Raw genomic sequence first — 18,168 nt, forward strand, 5'->3', positions numbered from 1 at the left:
TTCTTGCTACTGCCATATAGTGCCAGTTTCTGACTGGTAATTCAAAGAATATATTGGGGTTACGTGCACCCACAATTTTTACTACTGGTATACAGTGCCATTGTCTGACTGGGAATTCAAAGAATATATTGGGAATACAAATACCCTCATTTCTTGCTACTGCCATATAGTGCCAGTGTCTGACTGGGAATTCAAAGAATATATTGGGGTTACGTGCACCCACAATTTTTACTACTGGTATACAGTGCCATTGTCTGACTGGGAATTCAAAGAGTATATTGGGAATACAAATACCCTCATTTCTTGCTACTGCCATATAGTGCCAGTTTCTGACTGGGAATTCAAAGAATATATTGGGGTTACGTGCACCCACAATTTTTACTACTGGTATACAGTGCCATTGTCTGACTGGGAATTCAAAGAGTATATTGGGAATACAAATACCCTCATTTCTTGCTACTGCCATATAGTGCCAGTGTCTGACTGGGAATTCAAAGAATATATTGGGGTTACGTGCACCCACAATTTTTACTACTGGTATACAGTGCCATTGTCTGACTGGGAATTCAAAGAGTATATTGGGAATACAAATACCCTCATTTCTTGCTACTGCCATATAGTGCCAGTTTCTGACTGGGAATTCAAAGAATATATTGGGGTTACGTGCACCCACAATTTTTACTACTGGTATACAGTGCCATTGTCTGACTGGGAATTCAAAGAATATATTGGGGTTATAAATACCCTCATTTCTTGCTACTGCCATATAGTGCCAGTTTCTGACTGGGAATTCAAAGAATATATTGGGGTTACGTGCACCCACAATTTTTACTACTGGTATACAGTGCCATTGTCTGACTGGGAATTCAAAGAATATATTGGGGTTATAAATACCCTCATTTCTTGCTACTGCCATATAGTGCCAGTTTCTGACTGGTAATTCAAAGAATATATTGGGGTTACGTGCACCCACAATTTTTACTACTGGTATACAGTGCCATTGTCTGACTGGGAATTCAAAGAGTATATTGGGAATACAAATACCCTCATTTCTTGCTACTGCCATATAGTGCCAGTGTCTGACTGGGAATTCAAAGAATATATTGGGGTTACGTGCACCCACAATTTTTACTACTGGTATACAGTGCCATTGTCTGACTGGGAATTCAAAGAGTATATTGGGAATACAAATACCCTCATTTCTTGCTACTGCCATATAGTGCCAGTTTCTGACTGGGAATTCAAAGAATATATTGGGGTTACGTGCACCCACAATTTTTACTACTGGTATACAGTGCCATTGTCTGACTGGGAATTCAAAGAATATATTGGGGTTATAAATACCCTCATTTCTTGCTACTGCCATATAGTGCCAGTTTCTGACTGGGAATTCAAAGAATATATTGGGGTTACGTGCACCCACAATTTTTACTACTGGTATACAGTGCCATTGTCTGACTGGGAATTCAAAGAATATATTGGGGTTATAAATACCCTCATTTCTTGCTACTGCCATATAGTGCCAGGTTCTGACTGGTAATTCAAAGAATATATTGGGGTTACGTGCACCCACAATTTTTACTACTGGTATACAGTGCCATTGTCTGACTGGGAATTCAAAGAGTATATTGGGAATACAAATACCCTCATTTCTTGCTACTGCCATATAGTGCCAGTGTCTGACTGGGAATTCAAAGAATATATTGGGGTTACGTGCACCCACAATTTTTACTACTGGTATACAGTGCCATTGTCTGACTGGGAATTCAAAGAGTATATTGGGAATACAAATACCCTCATTTCTTGCTACTGCCATATAGTGCCAGTGTCTGACTGGGAATTCAAAGAATATATTGGGGTTACGTGCACCCACAATTTTTACTACTGGTATACAGTGCCATTGTCTGACTGGGAATTCAAAGAGTATATTGGGAATACAAATACCCTCATTTCTTGCTACTGCCATATAGTGCCAGTTTCTGACTGGGAATTCAAAGAATATATTGGGGTTACGTGCACCCACAATTTTTACTACTGGTATACAGTGCCATTGTCTGACTGGGAATTCAAAGAATATATTGGGGTTATAAATACCCTCATTTCTTGCTACTGCCATATAGTGCCAGTTTCTGACTGGGAATTCAAAGAATATATTGGGGTTACGTGCACCCACAATTTTTACTACTGGTATACAGTGCCATTGTCTGACTGGGAATTCAAAGAATATATTGGGGTTATAAATACCCTCATTTCTTGCTACTGCCATATAGTGCCAGTTTCTGACTGGTAATTCAAAGAATATATTGGGGTTACGTGCACCCACAATTTTTACTACTGGTATACAGTGCCATTGTCTGACTGGGAATTCAAAGAGTATATTGGGAATACAAATACCCTCATTTCTTGCTACTGCCATATAGTGCCAGTGTCTGACTGGGAATTCAAAGAATATATTGGGGTTACGTGCACCCACAATTTTTACTACTGGTATACAGTGCCATTGTCTGACTGGGAATTCAAAGAGTATATTGGGAATACAAATACCCTCATTTCTTGCTACTGCCATATAGTGCCAGTTTCTGACTGGGAATTCAAAGAATATATTGGGGTTACGTGCACCCACAATTTTTACTACTGGTATACAGTGCCATTGTCTGACTGGGAATTCAAAGAGTATATTGGGAATACAAATACCCTCATTTCTTGCTACTGCCATATAGTGCCAGTGTCTGACTGGGAATTCAAAGAATATATTGGGGTTACGTGCACCCACAATTTTTACTACTGGTATACAGTGCCATTGTCTGACTGGGAATTCAAAGAGTATATTGGGAATACAAATACCCTCATTTCTTGCTACTGCCATATAGTGCCAGTTTCTGACTGGGAATTCAAAGAATATATTGGGGTTACGTGCACCCACAATTTTTACTACTGGTATACAGTGCCATTGTCTGACTGGGAATTCAAAGAGTATATTGGGAATACAAATACCCTCATTTCTTGCTACTGCCATATAGTGCCAGTGTCTGACTGGGAATTCAAAGAATATATTGGGGTTACGTGCACCCACAATTTTTACTACTGGTATACAGTGCCATTGTCTGACTGGGAATTCAAAGAGTATATTGGGAATACAAATACCCTCATTTCTTGCTACTGCCATATAGTGCCAGTTTCTGACTGGGAATTCAAAGAATATATTGGGGTTACGTGCACCCACAATTTTTACTACTGGTATACAGTGCCATTGTCTGACTGGGAATTCAAAGAGTATATTGGGAATACAAATACCCTCATTTCTTGCTACTGCCATATAGTGCCAGTGTCTGACTGGGAATTCAAAGAATATATTGGGGTTACGTGCACCCACAATTTTTACTACTGGTATACAGTGCCAATTTCTAACTAGGAATTCAAAATGCGCAAGGCTCCCGGAAAGGGACGTGGACGAGGCCGTGGGCGAGGTCGGGGGAATGGTTCTGGGGAGCAAGGTAGCAGTGAAGCCACAGGGCGTCCCGTGCCTACTCCTGTGGGGCAGCAAGCATTGCGCCACTCCACAGTGCCAGGGTTGCTTGCCACATTAACTAAACTGCAGGGTACAAACCTTAGTAGGCCCGAGAACCAGGAACAGGTCTTGCAATGGCTGTCAGAGAACGCTTACAGCACATTGTCCAGCAGCCAGTCAGACTCTGCCTCCTCTCCTCCTATTACCCAACAGTCTTGTCTTCCTTCCTCCCAAAATTCCGAAGCTTTACAGAACAATAACCCAAACTGTCCCTGCTCCCCAGAGCTGTTCTCCGCTCCTTTCATTGTCCCTCAACCTGCCTCTCCACGTCACGATTCCACGAACCTAACAGAGGAGCATCTGTATCCAGATGCTCAAACACTAGAGTCTCCTCCATCTCCGTTCGATTTGGTGGTGGATGACCAGCAACCCACCCTCATCGACGATGATGTGACGCAGTTGCCGTCAGGGCATCCAGTTGACCGGCGCATTGTGCGGGAGGAGGAGATGAGACAGGAGTTGGAAGAGGAAGTGGTGGATGATGAGGACACTGACCCGACCTGGACAGGGGGGATGTCAAGCGGGGAAAGTAGTGTGGATGTTGAGGCAGGTGCAGCACCAAAAAGGGTAGCTAGAGGCAGAGGCAGAGGTCAGCAGCTTAGGCGAAGCCAGGCCACACCCGGAATCTCCCAAGATGTTCCAGTTCGTACCCAGCCCCGAAAAACTCCCACCTCGAGGGCACGTTTCTCGAAGGTGTGGAGTTTTTTCAAGGAATGCGCCGAGGACAGATATAGTGTTGTCTGCACAATTTGCCTCTCGAAATTGATTAGGGGCTCTGAGAAGAGCAACCTGTCCACCACTTCAATGCGCCGTCATTTGGAATCCAAGCACTGGAATCAGTGGCAGGCAGCAACGGCAGGACAAAGGCCGACTGCCGTTCACGCCACTGCCACTGCCTCTGCCTCTGCCTCTGCCACTGCCACTGCTGACTGTGCTGGCGATGCACTCCAGAGGACGAGCCAGGACACCACTTCATCTGCCTCCGCCACTTTGTTGACTTCTACCTCATCCTCCCCTGGTCCTGTCTTATCTCCTTCTCCTGCACCATCAAAGGCACCATCAGGCGTTTCTTTACAACAACCCACCATCTCTCAGACATTGGAGCGGCGGCAGAAATACACTGCTAACCACCCACACGCGCAAGCCTTGAACGCCAACATCGCTAAACTGCTGGCCCAGGAGATGTTGGCGTTCCGGCTTGTTGAAACTCCCGCCTTCCTGGACCTGATGGCAACTGCGGCACCTCGCTATGCCGTCCCTAGCCGTCACTACTTCTCCCGGTGTGCCGTCCCCGCCTTGCACCAGCACGTGTCACTCAACATCAGGCGGGCCCTTAGTTCCGCGCTTTGCACAAAGGTCCACTTGACCACCGACGCGTGGACAAGTGCATGCGGACAGGGACGCTACATTTCACTGACGGCACACTGGGTGAATGTAGTTGAGGCTGGGACTGCTTCCCAAACTGGCCCGGTGTACCTCGTCTCCCCGCCTAACATTCCTGGCAGGGACACGAGAAGAACACCCCCCTCCTCCTCCTCCTCCTCTACCGCCTCCTCCTCCGCCACCGCCTCCTCCTCCGCCACCGCCTCCTCCTCCGCTGTTAGATTGACCCCAGCTACGAGTTGGAAACGTTGCAGCACTGGCGTTGGTAGACGTCAGCAGGCTGTGCTGAAGCTGATCAGCTTGGGGGACAGACAGCACACTGCCTCCGAGGTGAGGGATGCCCTCCTCGATGAGACGGCAATATGGTTTGAGCCGCTGCACCTGGGCCCAGGCATGGTCGTTTGTGATAACGGCCGGAACCTGGTAGCAGCTCTGGAGCTTGCCGGACTCCAACATGTTCCATGCCTGGCCCACGTCTTCAACCTAGTGGTGCAACGTTTCCTAAAGAGCTACCCCAATGTTCCAGAGCTACTGGTGAAAGTGCGGCGCATGTGCGCCCACTTTCGCAAGTCGACAGTAGCCGCTGCTAGCTTAAAATCTCTCCAGCAACGCCTGCATGTGCCACAACACCGGCTTTTGTGCGACGTCCCCACACGCTGGAACTCAACGTTTCAGATGTTGAATAGAGTGGTTGAGCAGCAGAGACCTTTGATGGAATACCAGCTACAAAACCCTAGGGTGCCACAAAGTCAGCTGCCTCAGTTTCACATCCATGAGTGGCCATGGATGAGAGACCTTTGTGACATCCTACGGGTCTTTGAGGAGTCCACAAGGAGGGTGAGCTCTGAGGATGCGATGGTGAGCCTTACAATCCCGCTCTTGTGTGTTCTGAGAGAATCCCTGATTGACATCAGGGATAACTCAGATCACACAGAGGAGTTAGGGATAGCATCCGATCCGTCACAGCTGGAGAGTAGGTCCACACATCTGTCCGCTTCACTGCGTTTAATGGAGGAGGAGGAGGAGGAGGAGGAGGAAGAAGAGTTGTCCGATGATGTGATGGTGATACAGGAGGCTTCCGGGCAACTTCGAATCGTCCCATTGTTGCAGCGCGGATGGGTAGACATGGAGGATGAGGAGGAAATGGAGATTGAACTTTCCGGTGGGGCCAGAGGAGTCATGCCAACTAACACTGTGGCAGACATGGCTGAGTTCATGTTGGGGTGCTTTACAACCGACAAGCGTATTGTCAAAATCATGGAGGACAACCAGTACTGGATCTTTGCTATCCTTGACCCCCGGTATAAAAACAACATCTCGTCTTTTATTCCGGTAGAGGGGAGGGCCAATCACATCAATGCTTGCCACAGGCAATTGGTGCAGAATATGATGGAGATGTTTCCAGCATGTGACGTTGGCGGCAGGGAGGGCAGTTCCTCCAGTAGGCAACCAAGTTCTCACCGGTCCACACAAACGAGGGGCACACTGTCTAAGGTCTGGGACACCTTGATGGCACCCCCTCGCCAAAGTGCCGCCACGGAGGGTCCTAGTGTCACCAGGCGTGAGAAGTATAGGCGCATGTTGCGGGAATACCTTTCCGACCACAGCCCTGTCCTCTCCGACCCCTCTGCGCCCTACACGTATTGGGTGTCGAAGTTGGACCTGTGGCTTGAACTTGCCCTATATGCCTTGGAGGTGCTGTCCTGTCCTGCCGCCAGCGTCCTATCTGAGAGGGTGTTCAGTGCAGCCGGTGGCATCATCACTGACAAGCGCACCCGTCTGTCAGCTGAGAGTGCCGACCGGCTCACTTTGATAAAAATGAACCACCACTGGGTAGAGCCGTCATTTTTGTGCCCACCTGTGTAAAGCACCCCAACATGAAACTCCATGTCTGTACTCAACCTCTCCAATTCCTCCGCATCCTCATACTCATCCACCATAAGCGTTGCACAATTCTGCTAATACTAGGCTCCCTCCACCCTGATTTCCCCCAACTCTGCTGGTTAGAGGCTCCCTCCACCATGAATTTGCCCAAACTGGGCTGTTTAGAGGCTCCCTCCACCATGAATTGGTCCAAACTGGGGTGGTTAGAGGCTCCCTCCACCATGAATTGGTCCAAACTGGGGTGGTTAGAGGCTCCCTCCACCATTAATTGGTCCAAACTGGGCTGGTTAGAGGCTCCCTCCACAATTAATTGGTCCAAACTGGGCTAATTAGAGGCTCCCTCCACCATGAATTGGTCCAAACTGGGTTTTTTAGAGGCTCCCTCCACCATGAATTTGCCCAAACTGGGCTGTTTAGAGGCTCCCTCCACCATGAATTGGTCCAAACTGGGCTGGTTAGAGGCTCCCTCCACCATGAATTGGTCCAAACTGGGGTGGTTAGAGGCTCCCTCCACCATTAATTGGTCCAAACTGGGCTGGTTAGAGGCTCCCTCCACCATTAATTGGTCCAAACTGGGCTGGTTAGAGGCTCCCTCCACCATGAATTTGCCCAAACTGGGGTGGTTAGAGGCTCCCTCCACCATTAATTGGTCCAAACTGGGCTGGTTAGAGGCTCCCTCCACAATTAATTGGTCCAAACTGGGCTAATTAGAGGCTCCCTCCACCATGAATTGGTCCAAACTGGGTTTTTTAGAGGCTCCCTCCACCATGAATTTGCCCAAACTGGGCTGTTTAGAGGCTCCCTCCACCATGAATTGGTCCAAACTGGGCTGGTTAGAGGCTCCCTCCACCATGAATTTCCCAAAACTTGGCTGTTTAGAGGCTCCCTCCACCATTAATTGGTCCAAACTGGGCTGGTTAGAGGCTCCCTCCACCATTAATTGGTCCAAACTGGGCTGGTTAGAGGCTCCCTCCACCATTAATTGGTCCAAACTGGGCTGGTTAGAGGCTCCCTCCACCATGAATTTCCCAAAACTTGGCTGTTTAGAGGCTCCCTCCACCATTAATTGGTCCAAACTGGGCTGGTTAGAGGCTCCCTCCACCATGAATTTGCCCAAACTGGGCTGTTTAGAGGCTCCCTCCACCATGAATTGGTCCAAACTGGGTTTTTTAGAGGCTCCCTCCACCATTAATTGGTCCAAACTGGGCTGGTTAGAGGCTCCCTCCACAATTAATTGGTCCAAACTGGGCTAATTAGAGGCTCCCTCCACCATGAATTGGTCCAAACTGGGTTTTTTAGAGGCTCCCTCCACCATGAATTTGCCCAAACTGGGCTGTTTAGAGGCTCCCTCCACCATTAATTGGTCCAAACTGGGCTGGTTAGAGGCTCCCTCCACCATGAATTTGCCCAAACTGGGGTGGTTAGAGGCTCCCTCCACCATTAATTGGTCCAAACTGGGCTGGTTAGAGGCTCCCTCCACCATGAATTTCCCAAAACTTGGCTGTTTAGAGGCTCCCTCCACCATTAATTGGTCCAAACTGGGCTGGTTAGAGGCTCCCTCCACCATGAATTTGCCCAAACTGGGCTGTTTAGAGGCTCCCTCCACCATTAATTGGTCCAAACTGGGCTGGTTAGAGGCTCCCTCCACCATGAATTTGCCCAAACTGGGCTGTTTAGAGGCTCCCTCCACCATGAATTGGTCCAAACTGGGGTGGTTAGAGGCTCCCTCCACCATGAATTGGTCCAAACTGGGGTGGTTAGAGGCTCCCTCCACCATTAATTGGTCCAAACTGGGCTGGTTAGAGGCTCCCTCCACAATTAATTGGTCCAAACTGGGCTAATTAGAGGCTCCCTCCACCATGAATTGGTCCAAACTGGGTTTTTTAGAGGCTCCCTCCACCATTAATTGGTCCAAACTGGGCTGGTTAGAGGCTCCCTCCACAATTAATTGGTCCAAACTGGGCTAATTAGAGGCTCCCTCCACCATGAATTGGTCCAAACTGGGTTTTTTAGAGGCTCCCTCCACCATGAATTTGCCCAAACTGGGCTGTTTAGAGGCTCCCTCCACCATTAATTGGTCCAAACTTGGCTGTTTAGAGGCTCCCTCCACCATGAATTTGCCCAAACTGGGCTGTTTAGAGGCTCCCTCCACCATTAATTGGTCCAAACTGGGCTGGTTAGAGGCTCCCTCCACCATGAATTTGCCCAAACTGGGGTGGTTAGAGGCTCCCTCCACCATTAATTGGTCCAAACTGGGCTGGTTAGAGGCTCCCTCCACCATTAATTGGTCCAAACTGGGCTGGTTAGAGGCTCCCTCCACCATGAATTTGCCCAAACTGGGCTGTTTAGAGGCTCCCTCCACCATGAATTGGTCCAAACTGGGCTGGTTAGAGGCTCCCTCCACCATGAATTTCCCAAAACTTGGCTGTTTAGAGGCTCCCTCCACCATGAATTTGCCCAAACTGGGCTGTTTAGAGGCTCCCTCCACCATTAATTGGTCCAAACTGGGCTGGTTAGAGGCTCCCTCCACCATGAATTTGCCCAAACTGGGGTGGTTAGAGGCTCCCTCCACCATTAATTGGTCCAAACTGGGCTGGTTAGAGGCTCCCTCCACCATGAATTTCCCAAAACTTGGCTGTTTAGAGGCTCCCTCCACCATTAATTGGTCCAAACTGGGCTGGTTAGAGGCTCCCTCCACCATGAATTTGCCCAAACTGGGCTGTTTAGAGGCTCCCTCCACCATTAATTGGTCCAAACTGGGCTGGTTAGAGGCTCCCTCCACCATGAATTTGCCCAAACTGGGCTGTTTAGAGGCTCCCTCCACCATGAATTGGTCCAAACTGGGGTGGTTAGAGGCTCCCTCCACCATGAATTGGTCCAAACTGGGGTGGTTAGAGGCTCCCTCCACCATTAATTGGTCCAAACTGGGCTGGTTAGAGGCTCCCTCCACAATTAATTGGTCCAAACTGGGCTAATTAGAGGCTCCCTCCACCATGAATTGGTCCAAACTGGGTTTTTTAGAGGCTCCCTCCACCATTAATTGGTCCAAACTGGGCTGGTTAGAGGCTCCCTCCACAATTAATTGGTCCAAACTGGGCTAATTAGAGGCTCCCTCCACCATGAATTGGTCCAAACTGGGTTTTTTAGAGGCTCCCTCCACCATGAATTTGCCCAAACTGGGCTGTTTAGAGGCTCCCTCCACCATTAATTGGTCCAAACTTGGCTGTTTAGAGGCTCCCTCCACCATGAATTTGCCCAAACTGGGCTGTTTAGAGGCTCCCTCCACCATTAATTGGTCCAAACTGGGCTGGTTAGAGGCTCCCTCCACCATGAATTTGCCCAAACTGGGGTGGTTAGAGGCTCCCTCCACCATTAATTGGTCCAAACTGGGCTGGTTAGAGGCTCCCTCCACCATTAATTGGTCCAAACTGGGCTGGTTAGAGGCTCCCTCCACCATGAATTTGCCCAAACTGGGCTGTTTAGAGGCTCCCTCCACCATGAATTGGTCCAAACTGGGCTGGTTAGAGGCTCCCTCCACCATGAATTTCCCAAAACTTGGCTGTTTAGAGGCTCCCTCCACCATTAATTGGTCCAAACTGGGCTGGTTAGAGGCTCCCTCCACCATGAATTGGTCCAAACTGGGGTTTTTAGAGGCTCCCTCCACCATGAATTGGTCCAAACTGGGGTTTTTAGAGTCTCCCTCCACCATGAATTGGTCCAAACTGGGGTTTTTAGAGTCTCCCTCCACCATGAATTGGTCCAAACTGGGGTTTTTAGAGGCTCCCTCCACCATGAATTTGCCCAAACTCTGCTGGTTAGAGGCTCAATCCACCCTGATTTTCAAAACAAATGTTGGTGCCAACCTCAACTTACTACAAGGGCCAAATTCACTGCTGGTGACAAGCTCTCCTCACTGCAAGTGCCAAATACACATGTTTCAAGGTGTTTTCCTACTGTCAGAGAGGTGGTATTGAGTGTGTAAAGTGTGTAGTTGTTAGGCTGTGATGTTGGGGTAATAGAGGGTCTTTGGTGTGTTAGATGCCCCCAGACATGCTTCCCCTGCTGTCCCAGTGTCATTCCAGAGGTGTTGGCATCATTTCCTGGGGTGTCATAGTGGACTTGGTGACCCTCCAGACACGGATTTGGGTTTCCCCCTTAACGAGTATCTGTTCCCCATAGACTATAATGGGGTTCGAAACCCGTTCGAACACACGAACATTGAGCGGCTGTTCGAATCGAATTTCGAACCTCGAACATTTTAGTGTTCGCTCATCTCTAGTAACTAGCCTTAAGCCCCTTGCAGACGACCGTGGGTGAGGTTAGTGTGCTATTCATGTTTTTCCTGGATAGCACACTAACCCATTCATTTCTATGGTCTCATGCACACGACTGATTTCCACAGATAAGTGTGCAGGAAGAGTCCACACTGCAAAATACAGAGCAGGTCCTAGTCTGTTCAGTGTTTGCGGCATGGGCTCGCCCATAGAAGCCTATGGGAGACAAATAACCAAGGACGGCACACGGATGTACTCAGCGTGTCATCAGTGTGCTGTCCATACTTGTGAAATAGTTGGGGACATCATTAGATGTCTCCTGTGTATTTTTATAATTTTTTTGTGGATCCGCTAACCCTGATCGCACTCTGATGACACACTGTCTGTTTTTGCAGTCATATGGCACTGAGGCAGAAAACACACTGATGACACAAATTCTGCAAAAAAGCAATACTGATTAATTTGCGATCTGCAAAATACACACGGTTGTCTCCAACTAGGCTTCAAGAGATTTCCAGGAATTACAGCAACCCATGTGGAGGCCAGAGAAGTTGTACTATAAAAAAGCATACTCACCTGTGCATGGTGCCCCATTGTCCAAGGCTGGTATCTGTTCAGGCTGATGTCGATACCTTGTTGCCAGAAGTCCAATCAATGGCCTCACATCTCGCTGAAGAGAGATGTCACTCACATTTATCACCAGTTCCTTACTATGGACTGGTGAGGCAACTAATTGTTCTCAATGGTCATGTGGGGTGCAAGACTTCTGACAACGAGGCTCTTGTATGAGACTGAATGGACACCAACAACAGACAACAGAGTGGTGGGGACAAGTGACTATTCTTTTTTAAAAAATGTTGCACCTCTCCCAATCTCTACAATGGATGCTCCAATTCCTGCAAAACCCCTTTGGTGGAATCTTGGCATAGGTGGAACATACATAGTGAGGTTTGACATAACCTTGCTTGGTATGCATTGCAGACAGGAGGAAGGGGAGGAGGTTATTCCTGCAGCATTTTGCCTCCATGACAGAACACTCTAAGTCAAGTGTATTCTTAAAACAGTTGTTCACATGCTGCAAGCTTTAGAGGGGTAAAAGAAACGGGAAAGAAAACAGGGTCCCGTTTATGATAGCACATAAATTACAGAGCTCTGTCCACTGCCACATCGGCATGGTGGACACTGCTCTGTTTTGTGCATTTGCCTTTACAATAGTATGTTAGACATATAAATGGATGGGTTTGAAAGGTAAGTAAATTCCCGTTTGAGCCAGAAATGGTACTGATTGGTTGTCAGTTCCCTTTACCGACTCCTCATAGCGGGTGTTATACATCAAGTGTTGACAATAAGCACAGAAAAAGACCTCTAAGGTCTAAGAGACACAGGAGCATGACTATAACATCATGTCACAACAGCTGGGATCAGAAATATCTCTTTTCTCCCTTGAAACATTGATAAATAACAACTGAAACATCTAGGATTTATTAAAGGAACCATCACACCTATTGCTTTCCCTTCAATATGATCGTTGATAGGTTGTCATGGTACCTTTGCTGAAGGCCCATAGGTCTGCCACATTTAAACATCACTTCAGCCCTGCCAGAGACAAAGCCTACTAGGATGTCTTTCAGAATTGCTCTGACAAGCATAATATACTACATATATAAGTATTGTATTTTTCAACATCAGAGCACATGGTCTAGTCCAGGGATTGGCAACTCCCAATAAGTGTGTCAAGAGTTGCACACAAGATACGTGTGAAATACGTCTGAAACAAAACTGACACCAGACCCCGGAGTATAATGCGCAAAGGCCCAGAAGAGGTAGTCAAACATAAAAAGTAATGTTACTCACCTTCCCTGGACTCCATTTCAGCTCCCTGTTCTCTTTGGTCCTTCTGCCTGATGTCAGAGACCACTGATGGGGCCTCACGGGTAATGTCGGCATCATGACGCATTACAAAGACAAAACAGATGGAGTCCAGCGAAATCCTCTTTAGGTTTAAAAATTCAGTAGTTTTATTTAAATCTTAAAAATAGTCCAATACATGTGCTCCAAATGGTACACGGACAAAATGAAGATCAGAGAAAGGGATGACCGATCACAAAATGCATCTAGCTGACGCATTTCGAAACTTGAAGTTTCTTAATCATAGCCTATGACTAAGAAACTTCAAGTTTCGAAACGCGTCAGCTAGATGCATTTTGTGATCGGTCATCCCTTTCTCTGATCGTCATTTTGTCCGTGTACCATTTGGAGCACATGTATTGGACTATTTTTAAGATTTAAATAAAACTACTGAATTTTTAAACCTAAAGAGGATTTCGCTGGACTCCATCTGTTTCGTCTTTGCTGTACACACGAGTTCCTAGCTGGAGGGACCAAGGAGGTCTTCGTGCGATTCCTCGGACGCCGTGGGTGTGTGAGTGCTAAGATATTACTTATTATTGAACACGAGTTGGATTTTCGTTACTCCTATGGACATTTTGTTGCGGTCATAAGAGGGCTGTGTTTTACCTTTTCAAAAGTTTATATCATGACACATTAGGCTGGATTCACAACTGTGTTGCCACAGAATTCGCTTTAAATCAGCAGATAGAAAAGTCCTGCAAAGAGGACAATTCTCTCTGCTGGTTTCAGTATAAAACCGGTGGAAACCTGGTGAACCCTATTGTAATCTATGGGGTATCCACAGGTAACCATTTTTTAAGTGGGCAGGGTTTGTCTTTTGGGTGCCCAAGTGGACCTGAACATTAGTATGAGGGTTTTTTTTATCTTATGGCTCCCTGAAAGAAGCAATGCAAAAGGCATATTCTGCTACATCTTACTAATTAGCGATTTTCTGTCAACCTATTACATTTCATAGGGTGTTTATATCCTGTTATATTTCCCGTCTAATATCTGAGCTACAGTAACCTGCTGAAATGCATAATTGATGTTAAAGTTTTTTTTATAACACCAGTTAATTAATTCTATCCTAGGTACTGCAATAGGAAAATAAGTGAAAATAAGACAAGCATAATGACTCATTCCATTCACATGTAAGTATTTGATCAATACTTTCCATCCATTTTTAAGAACAAAATCAGGAGTGAATCCTAAACTCTGAAAAATATAGTGGAATCATTTTTCCTTCTCATTTTGGAACACATTCCCAATTTTGGCTTAAAACGGTATTCCCATCTCAAGGATCCCATCTATACTGGTAGCTTTTTGTCAAGGCATCCGGCTTTTTAGCTGATCCATGACAGAACACGTGACTCACTGCTCTCTGGAGAGGACGGGTGTTTAGTTCTCTGTATTACTATCAGAGCTGTTATCTTCTCTTTTGTCCAGGTAATCAGGTTAGCTAGTTGCATTTTGCTGATAAAGGCTCAGACAGCATGGGTTATTTCTCTTTGTAGACACAAAGATAACAATGAGTTTACTACAAGTCTTAACTGCAAGTGTAAGATTTACTGTGCATATTATTTGATCTGTGTTATTATATATTTCTATTAATTGTAATAAATAATCATAGTAAAGGCAATGTCTATATCTAATGAGGTACTTCACAGTGTCCTGTCTATCAAACAGTAAAAGCCCACCCATCAGCTTGCTGAAGAATACAGGAGGTGAGAAGAAGAGACAGTAGGCAAATGCTGAGAGATGGGGAATCAAAAACTACTTTAACTAATTAATTATACTAATTAACTACTGAAGTGTAAATGAGGCCCAAATTTTTGAAACAATCCTAGGATTGTTGCGGCCGCAAAATTACGCGTGCAAAATTACGCGCGCTATACGCCCGTAACGACACATTGAAATGAATGTGATCTGTTTTGAGCGCTCACATTCTGACACATGTGTATGTGCCAGAATGTGCGTGTGTTAACTCCGTGTGAACTAGCCCTAACTGCACAGCGCTCCTCCTAAACACTCTCCTCCTGCTACTCGTGGATTTGGTGACTCTCCTTTAGTCGAATAGTGGTTTCCCCTGAAACGAGCTTATTTTCCCATAGACTGTAATGGGATTCGACATTCGATTGAGTAGTTGAATATTGAGGCTCTACTCGAAACGAATATTGAATCTCGAATATTTGACTACTTGCTCATCTCTAGATAAGAGCAAACCGGAGCAGGAGGTCTTTGGAGGATCGGAGGTTACATGTGGGCAGGTAGCAGGAGATTAGGTCAGAGATATATGGAGGGGACAGGTTGTGGATGGCTTTAATAAGGCCTTAAACTGATTTAAAATGTCTGCCTGGTATCATTGTGCAGTTCTGTCTCATTGCCACTAATCTACTGTAAGACGGCCACAAGGACAAAGGCAGATCACTGTATCATGAAAATATTAATGGCGTCATAACAATCCTTGACACTTAGATCTCTTCTTTCATTTCAGCTGACATGTAGATTAGTCTTTTTGTTTCTGTAGTCCTGTATACAAGCACTGTCTGTTTGCCTGTTTTCAACTTAAAAACGGAAACATTTTTTTTTATCTCTGATTTATTGATTTGGAATAGAAAAGGGCAATTCATGATCCCACAGAGCACTGGACCTGCAAATGTAATTATGACAACATAGATAATCAATATAAGGGACTATGTATCTGTCAAAAAGTTGCTTGTTATAAAAGGGAGCGAAAACATTCATATGAGCAGAAGTGTTAGTGTCTCATTGTGATGTGTAGAACACCTAATGAAAAAGGTCAATGGCTATATATAGATATTTGGGTGTCTACTTTCATATTACTTATGTGTTCTTTATTTTATTAAAAAAAATATTTGATAAAATATAAAGGTTACAGAAGCACAATCTTTGCTTTTGCATACTTAGAGAGGTTTACCCACCAAAGACATATATGGCATTATTGCATACTAGGGTTGAGCCAATCTTGTGATTTCAGGATCGTTTTTAAAATCCAATTTCCGATCATTTTCCATTTGAACCCGATCCAGATCCAAATTCCGATCCCAATGCAAGTCAATGGGATTTTTTTTAATAATTGAAGATCGGATTTTAAAAACGATCCTATTCACTACACAGCATGGAGTCTAAAAATTGATCGCTTTAATTGTTAGACTCCACGCTGTGTAGTGATTTAAAAAAATCCTCTGGCTACTGCACAGAAGCGCTGCCGCTGGACCGGTCCCCACTGTTATCTCTCCTGTTCTCACTCCTGTTCTCGCCCCTGCCTCTCAGGTTAGTGTTACAGACCTAGGAAGAAGGCGGGGCTTGTGACTTAGGAGAGTGTGGGCGGGTACAGGGCAGGGAGACGTGAGTGCTCCCCTCCCAGTACCCACCCACACTCACAAGCCCCGCCTTCTTCCTAGGTCTGTAACCCTAACCTGGGAGGCGGGGGCAGCAAGGCGAGAAGAGGAGCGAGAACAGGGGACCACTTCTGTGCAGGTAAGTGTTATGCCCGGTTCACATATGCTGATGTGTTCCGTGCGTAAGAGTCCACATGAGGACCCCTACGGACGGAACACAAGCGCAATTGCAAGCGCTGTGCAGTTCAAGCACACGCACCCCATTATGCGCTTGAACTGTACAGTGCTTGCAGTTGCGCTTTTGTTTCATCCGTAGAGGTCCTCATGCGGACTCTTACGGATGGAACACATCAGCATATGTGAACCAAGACTTAAGCTACTAGAGATGTTAGCTAGTCTCCCATTAGAATGAATGGACGCAGCCAGCACGCAGGGGGTTAAGCAGCCAGACGCCGGCACAGGCTGTGTGCCGGCTGCATCCATTCATTCCTATGGGACCTAGCTAACATTGTTAAACAAAAAAATGTTGTCGCACACACAGGTTTTGTTGCCAAAAAGGGAAATACATTTATTTACAACACCATGTACATCATTTGTTGTGCCTTTGGACATGGGGATTGCAGTAATATGAAAAAGACTGATAGATCACAATAGTTAACGTTTCGGTCGTGTAGACCTTCATCTGAACTGATCTATAGTGTGAATACAAGGCATGTAGGATGCGTCCCAGGGACGTAAGAGAATGGATCTTGGATTTTTTGGAACTTGTTACTTTTTTTTTTTCTTTTTAATTGGTGGACAATAAAAGTAAGTGTTTAAGATATGTTACTACGTGGATTGAACTGTCGTCTGAAGCTAGAATTTTTTTTATTTTTTGGTTATGACAAGTTTGTGCTTTATGGAGTTGAAGAGCGTTCTTAAGCATTACGACATGCTCTCGGTGATTTCCTGCCTTCTACCAATTTCCTTAGTGTATATGCAGAAATTATCTAATAATATTCTTTTTCTCTATAGTGATTTAGTTGCTCATAGTTTACGATCTCTCTATCCTTGCTGTAAGTGAATTTAGCTTACCAAGCATTGATTTCCAGCCAAAATTGTGCTTACATGTGCCGCAATCCAATGGAGGAAAGCAGGGAGGATGGAAGTAGTAATTGGTCATGGTTGAGCTCACACTTGCTGGACTGTAACTTTAGGTCAACCTAAAATTAGATTGATCCTACTTAAATCAACAGTATCCACCAACTTCAATGTCTCATCACAAGCGGAATATAGCCATAATCAACAGTGGTTTTCAGACTACCTTAGAATGAAACAAGGCCATGCAGCTAAGCTGGAGTCACTGATGCCCTAATAGATAAGAGTGAAAAAGCAGTCAAATATTGCATTTGCTTCCACATGAGGCAGTGGCTTAAAGGGGTAGATTAGGATAAAGATCAGTTCAGAAGCAGCACTGCACTTGTTTCCAGGTTGTTGAGTCTAGTATTGTAGCTCAGCACCATTGAAAGTAAAGGGTGTGAAGTGCAATATGACAAACAATCTTTGGGAAGTTGGGGTGATGTTTTTGGAACAAAGCATGCATGTTTTCCTTATAATGTACATTCCATTAAATTACCCTTTTACATTTCAGTTTCAGTTCCCCTTCTCTGTGGCTCTTATGAGCAATATTGTAAATGATTCTCCATTAAAAGTTATCAAGCAAAATTGCTTTCTAATTGCCTGCCTTTTCTGGCACGTAATATTCAATATTGCACCTTCTAATGACACAATAAGGTTGATCTTGAAGACATAATTATCTGAAGCGTTA

Source organism: Leptodactylus fuscus, chromosome 7 (assembly GCF_031893055.1).
Source record: "Leptodactylus fuscus isolate aLepFus1 chromosome 7, aLepFus1.hap2, whole genome shotgun sequence".
NCBI lineage: Eukaryota > Metazoa > Chordata > Amphibia > Anura > Leptodactylidae > Leptodactylus > Leptodactylus fuscus.